We start from the raw sequence: 13,254 nt of genomic DNA, 5'->3' as shown, positions 1-13,254 counted from the left end.
ACTCTTAATTTCTTTTGCTATAAATAATGACATAACTCTATATCAGATGGATGTCAAGAGTGCATTTTTAAATGGCTATATTGATGAAGAAGTCTATGTGTACCAACCCCCTGGTTTTGAAGATTCAAAACATCCATATTTTGTTTACAAACTTAGGAAATCGCTATACGGTCTAAAACAAGCTCCCAGAGCTTGGTATGAAAGACTAAGTAGCTTTCTCTTAGAAAAAGGTTTTACCAGAGGGAAGGTGGACACAATCTTATTCTGTAAGTCATTTAAAAATGATATTTTGATTTGTCAGATTTACGTTGATGATATTATTTTTGGGTCTACTAAAGCCTCCTTGGGCAAAGAATTTGCCAAGAATATGCAGGCAGAATTTGAGATGAGCATGATAGGCGAACTCAAGTTCTTTCTAGGAATTTAGATCAATCAAACTTCAGAAGGAACCTACATACCCCAAACCAAGTGTGTTAAAGAACTTCTACAGAAATTTGATATGTCAGAAAGTAAGCCAGCCAAGACCCCCATGCATCCTATTTGCATTCTCGAAAAGGAAGAAGTAAGTAAGAAAGTAGAACAGAAGTTCTACAGAGGTATGATTGGCTCTCTCCTATATTTAACTGCTTCAAGACCAAATATCCTCTACAGTGTATGTTTATGTGCCAGATTCCAATCAGATCCTAGAGAATCTCACTTAACAGCAGTTAAGCGATTTTTCAAGTATCTGAAAGGTACTACTAATCTTGGTCTATTTTATAGAAAATCCAGAAATTACTATTTAGTAGGGTATTACAATGCTGATTTTGCTGGAGACAGAATAGAAAGAAAAAGTACTTCTGGAAGCTGCCAGTTTCTGGGAGAAAACTTAATCTCATGGTCCAGCAAAAGATAATCTATTGTTGTACTATCAACTGCTGAAGCTGAATACATAGATGCAGCCAGGTGTAGTACTCAGATGCTCTAGATGAAGAACCAACTTGAAGACTTTAACATATATGAGAGTAACATTCCTATTCTTTGTGATAATACTTCTGCTATGTGTCTTTCTAAGAACCCTATTTTACATTCTAGGGCTAAACATAAAGAAATAAAACATCATTTCATTAAGGACTATACTCAGAAGGGGATCCTCTCCTTAAAATTTATTGATACAGACCATCAATGAACTGATATCTTTACAAAACCCCTTGCTGAAGATAGGTTTAATTTCATTCTGAAGAATATTAGTATGAAATTATGTCCAGAATGAAGATGTAATTTGTGTGTGTTTACTCTTAAATGTTCTCTCGGTTGTCGGTAATTGTGAACTTTTGATTATCTATTCTAATTATCCAGAAGATCTGGAAATTACTTAAGCTTAATTCATGAAGTTCACTAAATCAACAGCTGTCAATATTAAACACCTGGTCACCTTCCGAGGCTGAACACATGGTCAGAATCTGAACAGTGAAACAGTTGAGTTGATGCATTGAGGCACGAGTCACATCGGTAACTGTTTTCAATTTTTTTTACGTTATCCCTCTGACGTTTATTCATCCTTCTCTATATTTTCCTTCGCGTCTTTCCAACGAGATTTTTGTGCTCTCTCATGATTATATGTGCCTCGTTAATCTTGCTCATTAATGCTTATGTCCCTAAATATTCTCTTCCCTTATTTCATACTTGTTATTTATATATCCATGTTTACAATATTTAAGTATCTCAATTTTTTTAACCTAATACTTGAACTTGCATTCTCTCGAGTTCCTTATGGCTGCTCCAAACCCTCAAACTGCTGAAAGTGTTCTTCAGGTTATCATAGAAAAACGTCTCAACTCAGAAATTGAAAATGAACATTTCAACACATGCCTATATAATCAAGGATGGGGTGGTTACACCACTATTCTTCGAGGTCCTATCTTTACTAACCTTGTAAAAACCTTCTGGATCTATGCTTCGAATAGTAGTGATGGTAGTCGCATTAACTCTATAATCCATGGTATTCCTTTCATCATCACTCAATCCACCATTGCTGAAACTATTGATTGTCCATCCGACCCAACCTCTGCTTGTCATGCAACTTTTGATTTCTGGAATGCCTATGTTGTCCCAATTAATTTGAGTTCCTCTTCCCGACGTCTCCTCAACAACCCAGAGTTTCTTCCACCCTCTAAGAAAACTTGGTTTTGGTTTATTCTCTCGAACTTGCATCCTAGGGGAGATTTCCACAATGTTGTGTCCTCGAGGGATCGGTTTCTCATTCATCGACTCGAGAAAGGGCGTCCTATAATTCTTCTAGCTATAATTTTCAATCATCTGAAAGAATCCCTTTTGGCTTTCAGATCTGGTCAGAACTTCTTCATCCCATATGGACGTGTCTTATCTGCCTTGTTCAAATCTGCAGAAGTCGTTGATATCCTTCACAGAGCAGATTTTCCAGATTGTGATGAAGTTCTGTTTGATGAAAGTTGTGAAGTTTTTACCTTCTAGCTTGTTCTAGTTTTTTGTTTCTTCTTGTATTTCTCTCATTATCATTAATAAAGTCTCTTTCTGCCTATTTACGTCTTTTTGATTATTGACAAAAAGGGGGAGAAACGTAAACATATTTTGAAATCATAACAGTTCACCAAGACTAAGCCTCAAACATTCTAATTTAATAAAATTTCATCATTTGTTTATTAAGAACAAGAATATTTAAAACTTGATTAAAGGAGTTCACAAAAGCCTGCAGAAATTCTGAAGAAATCAGTAAAAGTAAAATCAACTGATCAGAACTTCCTCATGAAGAATCTTACAGGGGAGTAATTTAAAATATCTAAGTATTTCACTCAGGGGGAGCTTTTTTTATATATTGTTCTTAATTTTAGTTTCAAAATATATGAGTTTTTTTCATCTTCAAAAAGGGAGAGATTGTTAGAACATAATTTGGTTCTACATCTTTGAAAGAGTTTTGATGATAACAAACACATAAATTTAGATTAAAAATATGCACTCTAATCCTATGTTTAACTTTGCAGAAGTTCTGAAACGGGTAATAGTGATTACTCAAAAGCAGAAGGCTACATTGAGAGAAGCTTATAAGAAGAAGATGCTCTGAAGTATGATTTCTCACAAGCAGAAGGTTACATTAAGTGAGGTTTACAAGAATAAGAAGATCTAAACCTTGAAGGAAGTTTATAAGAACAAGAAGTTCTAAAGATTCTGAAGGAAGTCTACAAGAACAAGAAGTTCTGAAGACAAACCAGATAATTCTCAAGTTCTGAATAACTTTGATACATAAAGCGCTTCATGCACCAACGCTAAATAATACTATGATGAACAGTTCCGTTACAAGAATTAAATGCAAGATCTTTTCTTAAACGGCTGGAAATTATATTCAAGAGACAAAATCTTCTCTTATGGAAACAAGATTAATTATTCAATTCATTAAGTTTCCAAATCAAGAAAGCGTGTCCTCAAACGGATTAAAACGCTCTCCTATATAAAGAAGTATTTGTTGAAGAATCAGTATGACTCTCACGCACGCTAAAAAGCAAAAAGCTCTAAGCGATATTCATAATCCTTTTCTTGCTTTTGTAATTTTAATACAAGTGTATACATCACGGTTGTGATACAACTTATTAGAAGCATTTTTGTAAACACATAAGATTAAGTTTTGTTGTTATTGTTGTACCTTGAGCAAACCGCGTTGTGGTTTAAATCTCGAGAAGACGTTGACAGTTGTCATTGTGAAAGTTTGTAATCAAGATTGATTAGTGGATTAAGACCTCGTAAGAGAGAGGCAAAATCACCTTAACATGGTGGACTGCAGTAGTTTGAGTTCAAAAGAACTAGGATAACCAAACTTGTCATTAAGTTTGTATTTTAATAAAAACCCAATCCAACCCGCTTATTGTGTTTTTCGATCCTTCACATTCATGTTATATTGAAATGTTTGAGAATTAGTCCCGGTGAACTGTTATGATTTCAAAATATTTAACATTTCTCCCCCTTTTTGTCATTAATAAAAAAGATAGGAAAAGCAGTAAAAAGAACATAAAAGCATAGATAAACAAGAAGCAACTTAGAAATAAAAGAAGTCATTCATTCATTCAGAAGGATAAAGTAGTCATAGAAAAAACAAAAAAATGAAAGATAAGCTAAGATGGAGGTCCAGGTGGAAGTCTTGTGAACAATGTTGTCAGAAGATCTTTAATCTCTTGCTTGATTCTTCTTGCTTGCTCAACAGGCCTTTGATTTCGTTATTGGTGTCATCCTAATTGTCCAACCTTTCCATGACTGCTTCATTTTGTTTCTTCAACTCATCCAGAATTTTAAGAACTAGGGAGGATGAAGTGATGTCAAAAGAAGAAGTGGGAGGCTTAGAAACAACAGTATATGCGGCTTTCTCAGAAGAAGTATCAACAGAATTGTCGTTGTCTTCAAACACAACCATAGGTTGAGGTTCAGGAGATTTATCTTTATCTGTTGTTTCCTGTGGCTCCACCCAAGGTTGGTTATCCAAATGAAGAACCAGTTTCCATTCCCAGAGACTCAGAAATTGATCCTTGAACGACTTCAGATGATCACAGAAATTCAGTTGGGTAATGTCATAACTCATTTCCTTCATCTTTAGTGATTTAGCGTTGAACCAGTTTCTGAACTGGGTCTAGAGGAAATCAGAATCAGCTGGATTCAGATTATCCATGCAAGCTTGCTTCAAAGAGTTAATCTATCCTTGTATTTCAGTCTCAAAAATCATCATATATTTACCAACATCTGATTTGAAAGGTTTTTTTTTTTGGTTTGGAAATTTCTATTTTCTAAGACGATGAGACAAGTTTGTCCCATGCTTCTAGGTCAATGATGGTTCTTAGGTGATATTCTGAAGGTTTTGAGGAGGATGGAGATGGAGTGTCACGGATGATGATGATGGGAGATTTTGGTGGAGTTGATTCATAAGAAGAGGGAATATTTGGGACAGAGATGTGCTTAGAGGTTTTAGGAGAATATGTAGAGGTTGGAGGGTATTGAGAGGAAGGTCAATACTAGGGATAGGAAATGTAGGGTCACATATTTTTTTAGAGAGGTTATTTGGATTTTTTGTTTGGGGAGCATCAAAAGGTGGTTCAAAATGCTCAATATCATGTAGAACTTGAGCAAGTTCTGGTTGAGTAGAGGGAGGATTATTTAGAAGATTTGTTGGCAAAGAGGTACCGATTTCTATGTCGAAATCATCAATTGTTTGAGGTGTTGGTTTGTCAACAGGTTTGGGAGATGGTGATTTTTCAGATGTTGATAAAAATACAGATTCTACAACAGAAACAAAGGATGAATTACCTTTCTATTTAGCAGCTTTTGGAGTCTTCTAAGAAGTTCCTTCAACAACTTTTCTCTTCTTATTCTTTCCTGGAAATTTATAAGCTTTGTTCCTCATCTCCAAGACTTACCTCCTTCTCTTCAAATCTTGTTTTCTCCAAAATGATAACAAACTACTCTTCTCATTCTCTAAAACCCTAAGTTTATCATTCCAATTGGGCTTAGTCTTTAAACACTTCCTCTTTATTATTCTTCACAAACTAATTTAGGCCCAGTGAGATCAATAACTCAAAATAACCAATACATCACTTTTAATAATACTCCATCGATATAATAATCCATTTGCCGACATAGCCACTTATTCACCAAAATATACTTCTCAACCGATAATTTCCGAAAATAAAATAATAATATTTAATTAAAAAAATAATTAAATAATCGGGGCGTTATAACTCTCCCCCACTTATAATATTTTCATCCTCGAAAATCTACTTGACCACACCTCCCCAAACACAAACCTCATATTCCAAATCTCTTGTCTCCAAATCGCACTTGGTAATAACTTCAATCGCTACCTCTTCGGCACAACACCTACTCCACAAGATATAAATCGATACACACGTTTCTGTCATTTCGACGCCTTTGATATCAAAATACGAACGCCGCTTCACTCTCGCACAGAAATATACCAACTATACGCCGATCATTAGCAAAATGTACCAACAACTTGACTCTCCATTACTACCAACAATTTGAGGTGATACAACACCACAAATATTCCAGTAACTTCGCACAAAAAATGAAACAATTCTGATAATCATTCAGTCATAAAAATCCAATAACGGTTCCATAACGATACATTCACATTACTATTCTCACAAGATCCTCAATAATCTACGACCCAATGCAGCATCCTGGCTCATCGCACTTATTCCAACAGCCTATCAATCCAAACATCAAGATAACTCCACTTCACAGACTTCTGACATATAGTTCTTCACTTCTTATAAGTCGTATAACAACAGTGCCACACAATGCTTCCGCTGCGCAACTCTGATAATTCTTCTTTAAGCCACTGTCCTTGTTTAAATTTCCGTCAACTGTATGGTTTACAAATTTTCAATCCAACGCAGACTTTCCTTAATACCCATCCTCAAATCGTTGTTTCACTTGTTACTTCCAAATCTTTCACCTTGCGATATTCGCTTGCATAAAACTCACTACTCCGAATTGTTCATTTTGTCCGACTCTTACTCAACCACTCCTCTCATCAAGTTACACAAACTGGTGAGCGACTACCTTCGCAATATATCATCAATACTCTCTTCCCACTATTAAGATAGCAAGACAAAGCTATAACATCCAACACGATTTTCGCCTACCATTAACAATGGATTGAGTGTGATCAGTTCCCCAATTTGTCAATTAGTATTCGACAATCATAGTGGAGTATAAACCGTCGTTGCTTCATAATAGTGTCATCTCCGAATTTTCACTCAAATCCATTAACACGTCATAATTCAATAATTCACTTTGGGTTTTTACATTTCCCACAACTTCCTACTCATTATATCTCGTCGATGAGCCACCGGCGTCCAACATATTACAAAATCTGCTTCATAGTCACTTAGCATCACACAATCGACAAACGCCTTTCCATTTTCAAAATTACTTTTATACTCGTACTTCACAATTCCTCCCGTCTCAACCAAAGTCCTCCTCACATCAAATTGGTGATAAAAATTTTCTACAATCCTTCTTATGATACAATTCATCTCTTTATCTTTCTGACGCTTCAAACAGAGCTCAAATCGGATATCCGGAACTCAAGTTATGAATTCTTAAAGTTTCACAATGATTCTGAATTTCATGCGACTCATTTATGAAGATCCCACTCCGAAACTCACCTCTCTTCGACTTAAGCATGTTCCAAACGGCCTCTAGCATAACTCTTTATAACTCAAGAGGTGCATTCTTTCATCGAAATTCCAGTCTTAATATCACTGAGACAACTATTCTTTTCACAGTTACACGCATCTTCAAGTTTCCAACTCGGGCTCGCGATTCACAACACTTCACGCATCGACTACATCAGAAAATCACTTATGCGAATCTAACATAAAGTCCACCGCAACTTCATTACTCTACCACTTTTCAAACATCGGCATCTCACGTAAAGGTTACTCGCATCGACAACTTCACAGTTCCTCCATCGTGCTAAACATCGCAACTGTCTAACTTCTGCTTCCCAAAATCATTCTTAACTTCATATCGTCTTCGAATTTGGGTATCATCCAAAACTCTCCACAACACTTACACCGTCGCTTATCGACAGCATACCAGACTATCCCTTACAACATAAACTTCTTCGAGAAGCGAGGCTTCTCCCCCACTTATCGTAAAACTACTTCCTGCAACAAAACAAATAAGTACCAACAATGTTTCACACACATGTTGCGTACTAAAGGATAAAACATTGACAGCATTCAACTATCGTACAAACTCAACAGACTCGATAACTTGGCAGGACGGACCGACCTGCTTGATACCGCTAATGTAACACCCCATTTTCTACCCGAAAATTATTAAATAATTAGATTCTCAAAATTTCTTGACAACAAATGAGGCGTCACATATTCATTTCACAATAAATCAATTTTCTCATTTAACGGATACATAGCACTTTCTTTGATCAATTAAACAATTACTCAGCATATAATACTTTCAACACAGAATAACTTCTTTTATTAAAACATGGCAGAATCATAATTCCCAATCTTTGAATCAATAACATCTTATTCAGCTAAGATAAAACAATAAAAAAAACATCATAAACATCATAAATCATCCCCCCGAGTGCTACGTATAAGAGCGACAACTGACTCGATAAACATCAACTAAATCTTCATACTCGAACACCTGCATGTTACCAATATAAAGGCAACAGCGAACAAGAGAAAAAGGTGAGATATCTAATCATATAAGTGAGCGCATGATAAATTGTATATTAGGATTCAGACATATATGGTTATCACATCACCAGTATTAATATTGTCGTACACTACTTACTTTCACCAACTCACAAATCTCATATACTTTTCATCGCATAACAAGTCACAACACTTCATATTCACATCAATTATATATATATACTTCATTTACTTTGCAAGCCAAGTCATGATACATCATAAGTATAAATCACAAGTATAAATCACAATTCTAGCCCCAAAACATCACAGCATATAAGTCATACATCTAATCACAAAACTTCACATATAAGTCACACCAGACATATTCAGTTAATCGAATTCACAAGTATTGATATCATCATACTATTCATAAAATCAGCAATTCACATCTTCACATACTTCCATCAGTTATCAAGTCACGAAATATAGTCACGATATAGTCACAAAACGTCACAACTATGGATCACATAAGACACATGGGACATGACTCATGTATATGCATGTGGTAACAATTGGAACTTCAGCCCCTGTCACCAATTGCCCAATTCAGAGGCACAAGGCATAAGCCTTCGTCACTAATTTTGCCAATCCAGGCTGTCACAATATATATGCAAATGTATGCGACTCAATGAACCGAACATCACACAACGTCATCATCATCATTTACTTCACCAAATATTCGTCACAAGGAATACGCCCATATCACAATTATTACCGATTATTAAAGGTAATTTAACGCTTCACACATAATACCTCAACTTCATGTAACAACGGAACAATTCTGACAATTCACATAATCAACGGTCGATGCCATTAACAAATAATCACAAGATATCCACAACAATTCATAAGATATAATCACAATTCAATACCAGTTAATCGGGCACAATTTAATTAATTTCCGGTTACACACTCATCAGATAACCTGAACATTTCCTGTTAATTAAGGACTAAATCATGTTACTGTATTGTCTCATATGCTACTACTATGCTACTGATCATGTTGTTCCAGCCATAAATTTACCAACTGCTACTGCTTCTGTTTTCTATTAGTTACTTCTAAGTTATATAACTGCTTCACCAAAACTACATACCCAAATACTACAAGTGACAAAAACAAAACGAATGGGGAACAGAGGTAAGGGCGACTGTAACACCCCAATTCTACCCAAAGCATTTAGGCAAGAAAATATCAGAGTATTAAAATTTCATACAACACAATTAGGATGTTACACTAAGTAACCAAACAAACTCCTAGAAAACAAACGGACATCAGCGATGCCAAAAGCATATACACCTGCCAATAACATGATACATAACACACGGAAGATATGAACATATATATATATACGTATAGCTCTCACTCTCAAAAAGGAGTTTTCCAAAATAAAGTGTTTACAATACACAATGGCACGTTATCACATATACATGTTCAAAAGAGTCATATACAAATAAATAACAACAGACTCCCGACTCCCCAGTGTTACGTATCAGAGCAACCGACAAGACCAACTGGAGAACTACCTCTTCCAAAGACTCCCAAAGCGGCTAATCTGCAGGATGCCACTCAAGCATCAAATCAGCAGAAGGGTGAGAATACAATTCATAATGAAAAGCATGACAAATATAGTAATGCCAACAAGTATCATCAAGAATCATACAACAAAGTAATCCACTCATTTAACCACAATCAATATATAAGTAATGTGACACATGAATGATAACATAAATTATATAGACAGACAATGATGAATGAGACTCGACTATGCATATGCATGTGGTACCAAATCCGGAGTAAAACTCCTCCTTGTCATTATGACAAATACACCTTTGCCGAGTGTAACACCCCGTTAATTCTTGTTTATTAATTTAATTATTATTTTTAATTAAATTATTAGAATTAATAATTTTTGGAAATTATTTGGAAAATGATGAAATATTGGCATTGGGCCTAAAGTGGTGGTTAGCAGTAAGGGGGTGTTAGCTAAGCAAGCCCATTATAATATTTTATTTTATTTTTCATAAAATAAAAGGAATTGGGAAAAGAGGAGGAGAAGAAAAGGAGACAGAGTCTGAGAAAGGAAGAACACGTGAAAGAGAGAAGAGCCAAAGGGGAAGAAGACCTTCGAAGATTCGACTCTGAAGTAAGGGGGGATTCTTCGGGTTAGTAATCCTTATGCGATTGTAGGTAGTATGATTGATTAGGATTGTTGTCTAGTTCAATCGTACGTGTCGGGTTTGGGAATTTTGTTAGGTTTTGATGAATTTGTATGAATTACATGATTCTGTTAATACTCATGATATATGTTGTTAATACTTGGATAAAACTTGTCTGAAATGTGTGATGATGTGAAAATTGATGGTATTTGTGTGCTATGTTCGTATGTACCTGAAATTGGGGAAATGGGATAGGGTAAATGCTGTCAAAATGGTGAATTTGGCTGTGCAGGTACGTAGGAACCGGTTCCCATGTGGGACGAACCGGTTCCCCCTTATAAAAACAGAGAAGTGTGGATTCTGGGTTGCTGGGAACCGGTTCCCAGATAGGGACAACCCGGTTCCCCATAGTAAAAATCAGAGGCGTAATTTTGGAAGCAGCCAGGAACCCGTTCCCACGTAGGGACAACCCGGGTTCTGCAGCATATTTTCTAAAAATGTTTTATTTTTAAAAACCCATAACTTTTGATCCGAGTATCGGATTTATGTGCCGTTTGCGGTGTTGCGAAGCTAATTAGGTGCTTTATTTGATAAAGTAATAAAATGGGCAGTGGCCGACTTTATTTTTAAAACTCGGTTTAATTGTTGATGAATTGAAACATGGTATATGTATATGTGCTTATTTATATAACTATTGATTCATGTATTTATGTTGGTGATGGGATTATGATATCCAATGAGTGATGTTGGTATATAACATGTCGTAAATGATACATGCTTTGTGACTTTACTGTTGAGTTGTTTTAGCAATTTATTACATGGTGTGCAATGATGATAGATGTAACGATGTATGATGATGGTGATGATTGATGATTGTGAATATTAATATGTTGTCAATATTAATATGTTGGTTATGGTGAACGTATGTGAATGATTGAATGATGCTTGTACATGTACATACTTGTTGTGACGTTATTGGTACGAGGTGATAAGCGATGTTAAGCATCGGAATGATGATGAGGTATGATGATGTAAGTATGTGTCATGTGTGCATTATTCATGAATCATTTGCATTGGAAGGCTAATTCCCATTGTGAGGAGATTAGCGGGAAGTCATCGTGTGCCCATGTGGGGTGTGAGCGATGAGGCAGTAGTCGGGTGCCCATGTGGGGTGTGAGCGACTAGAGGGCAGTATCATAGAGAGAAGTCCTGTGAATGTGATTCACGAATTTTGGTACCACATGCATAGTGTCAGTTGAATCATATGCATTGGTTATAACATGATTGGATGAGATCCAGTGTTATGCCTTGGTGTGTTTACATGATTGATGTATTAAGCAGTTGTTGTTAATATAACTTGATTATTTGATGGAATGAAGAGTTGTGGGCCGATGGCCAAATATTGTTGAATTGATGCTTGCTTTTTGTAATAATTTCCGACTATATGTATGTTGGATGGATGATAATTGCTATGAGATTTTATTGCTTATGATTGTATAATGGTTATTAATTCGAATGAAACTCACCCTTACTTTGATGATTTCAGATTAAGGATGTAGCGGCGTCTTGATTGGGTGAAGATAGCTTGTAGGCTAGCCCGTAGTTCGTGTCGAGTCATGCTCTGATTGTAACACTGGGATCGATTAGTCTTAGCGTTACTTGCCATTTTGGCTATGGATTTATGTATTGAGTATTTGTGTGGAGATGTTTCCTAATACTGTTGAATTAAGTTCCGCTGTGCTAAACACATGTTTGATATTGGTTAAATTCTAATAAAGCATGACAATCGACTTGATATTTTATTTATTTAATAATTGTAGCATCCTTGCTGTTTATTTACTCTGATTATATTATATTTCCGCGAGGGTTTAGAAGGGTGTTACAATAGTGGTATCAGAGCATAGTCGGTCGTTGTGACCAAAGTCTTGTTGTTAATTTTTCCTTTCGGTATGCGACATGTGTGTGAAACACTGTCGATACTCAGTGTGTTCTAACTGTTTGCCTGCAGAAGTGGGATTGAAACTAGTGGGGGAGAAGTCATGCTTCTCGGATATGTCTCAGATGCAAGATGTTAGAGCGATGCGTAGGGCAGCAGTACAAGAGTGTGGAGTTATTGTTTTCTGAAGTGAAGGTGACATGGGCTGAAGACTGTGGTTGTTGTTCAGTCGGAGTGTCTCGGAGTAGATGATGGTTATTTCTGAGAAATGGAATTTCGAAGTTGTGATGCTTCAAGTGCTACTGATGGACTGTGATGTTGTTGTGTGAGTAGCCCTATGTGAAAGGTCGCTGTTGAAGCAGTGATTAAAGGAAGTATTGTCGTAGACCTTGTCGTAGGATTACTAGTAAGTAATTGAGATGATAGTAGAGGTTATCGATGTTGTTGAGGAAGTTTCGAAGTGCGAGTAATGCAAAGAGACGAATATGATCTCAAGGATAGGAAGGTTGATGATGGCATATATGAATTTGGTTTCAGGATGTTGCAGAAATCGAACTTCAGCGATGAAATGTGTTGTTTAAGTTATAAGAAGTTTGGAAGCGAAGAGATGTGATAAGATGATGTTAATAATGAGATTAATTTGAAAAGGATGAGTTTTGGAGCAGAATTTCCGTAAGCAAATCGCAGGAAAATTGCTGAATCGTTATGAAATTTCGAAAATTCATAACTGGAGTTCTGGACATCCGATTTGAGTTCCGTTTGAAGCGTCGGAAAGCTAACGAGATGAACTTTGTTATAAAAATGGTTGAAGCAGCTGTAACATATTTAATTGTGTCAGGATGATGTTAGAAAGAGGTGAAGTTACGGTTACACTTGTCCTTAGAACTAGACTTGTTCGTTGGTACCGCACGA

This window comes from Vicia villosa, unplaced genomic scaffold (assembly GCF_029867415.1).
Source record: "Vicia villosa cultivar HV-30 ecotype Madison, WI unplaced genomic scaffold, Vvil1.0 ctg.001600F_1_1, whole genome shotgun sequence".
Classification (NCBI taxonomy): Eukaryota; Viridiplantae; Streptophyta; class Magnoliopsida; order Fabales; family Fabaceae; genus Vicia; species Vicia villosa.
Note: the sequence above shows the minus strand (reverse complement) of the source record.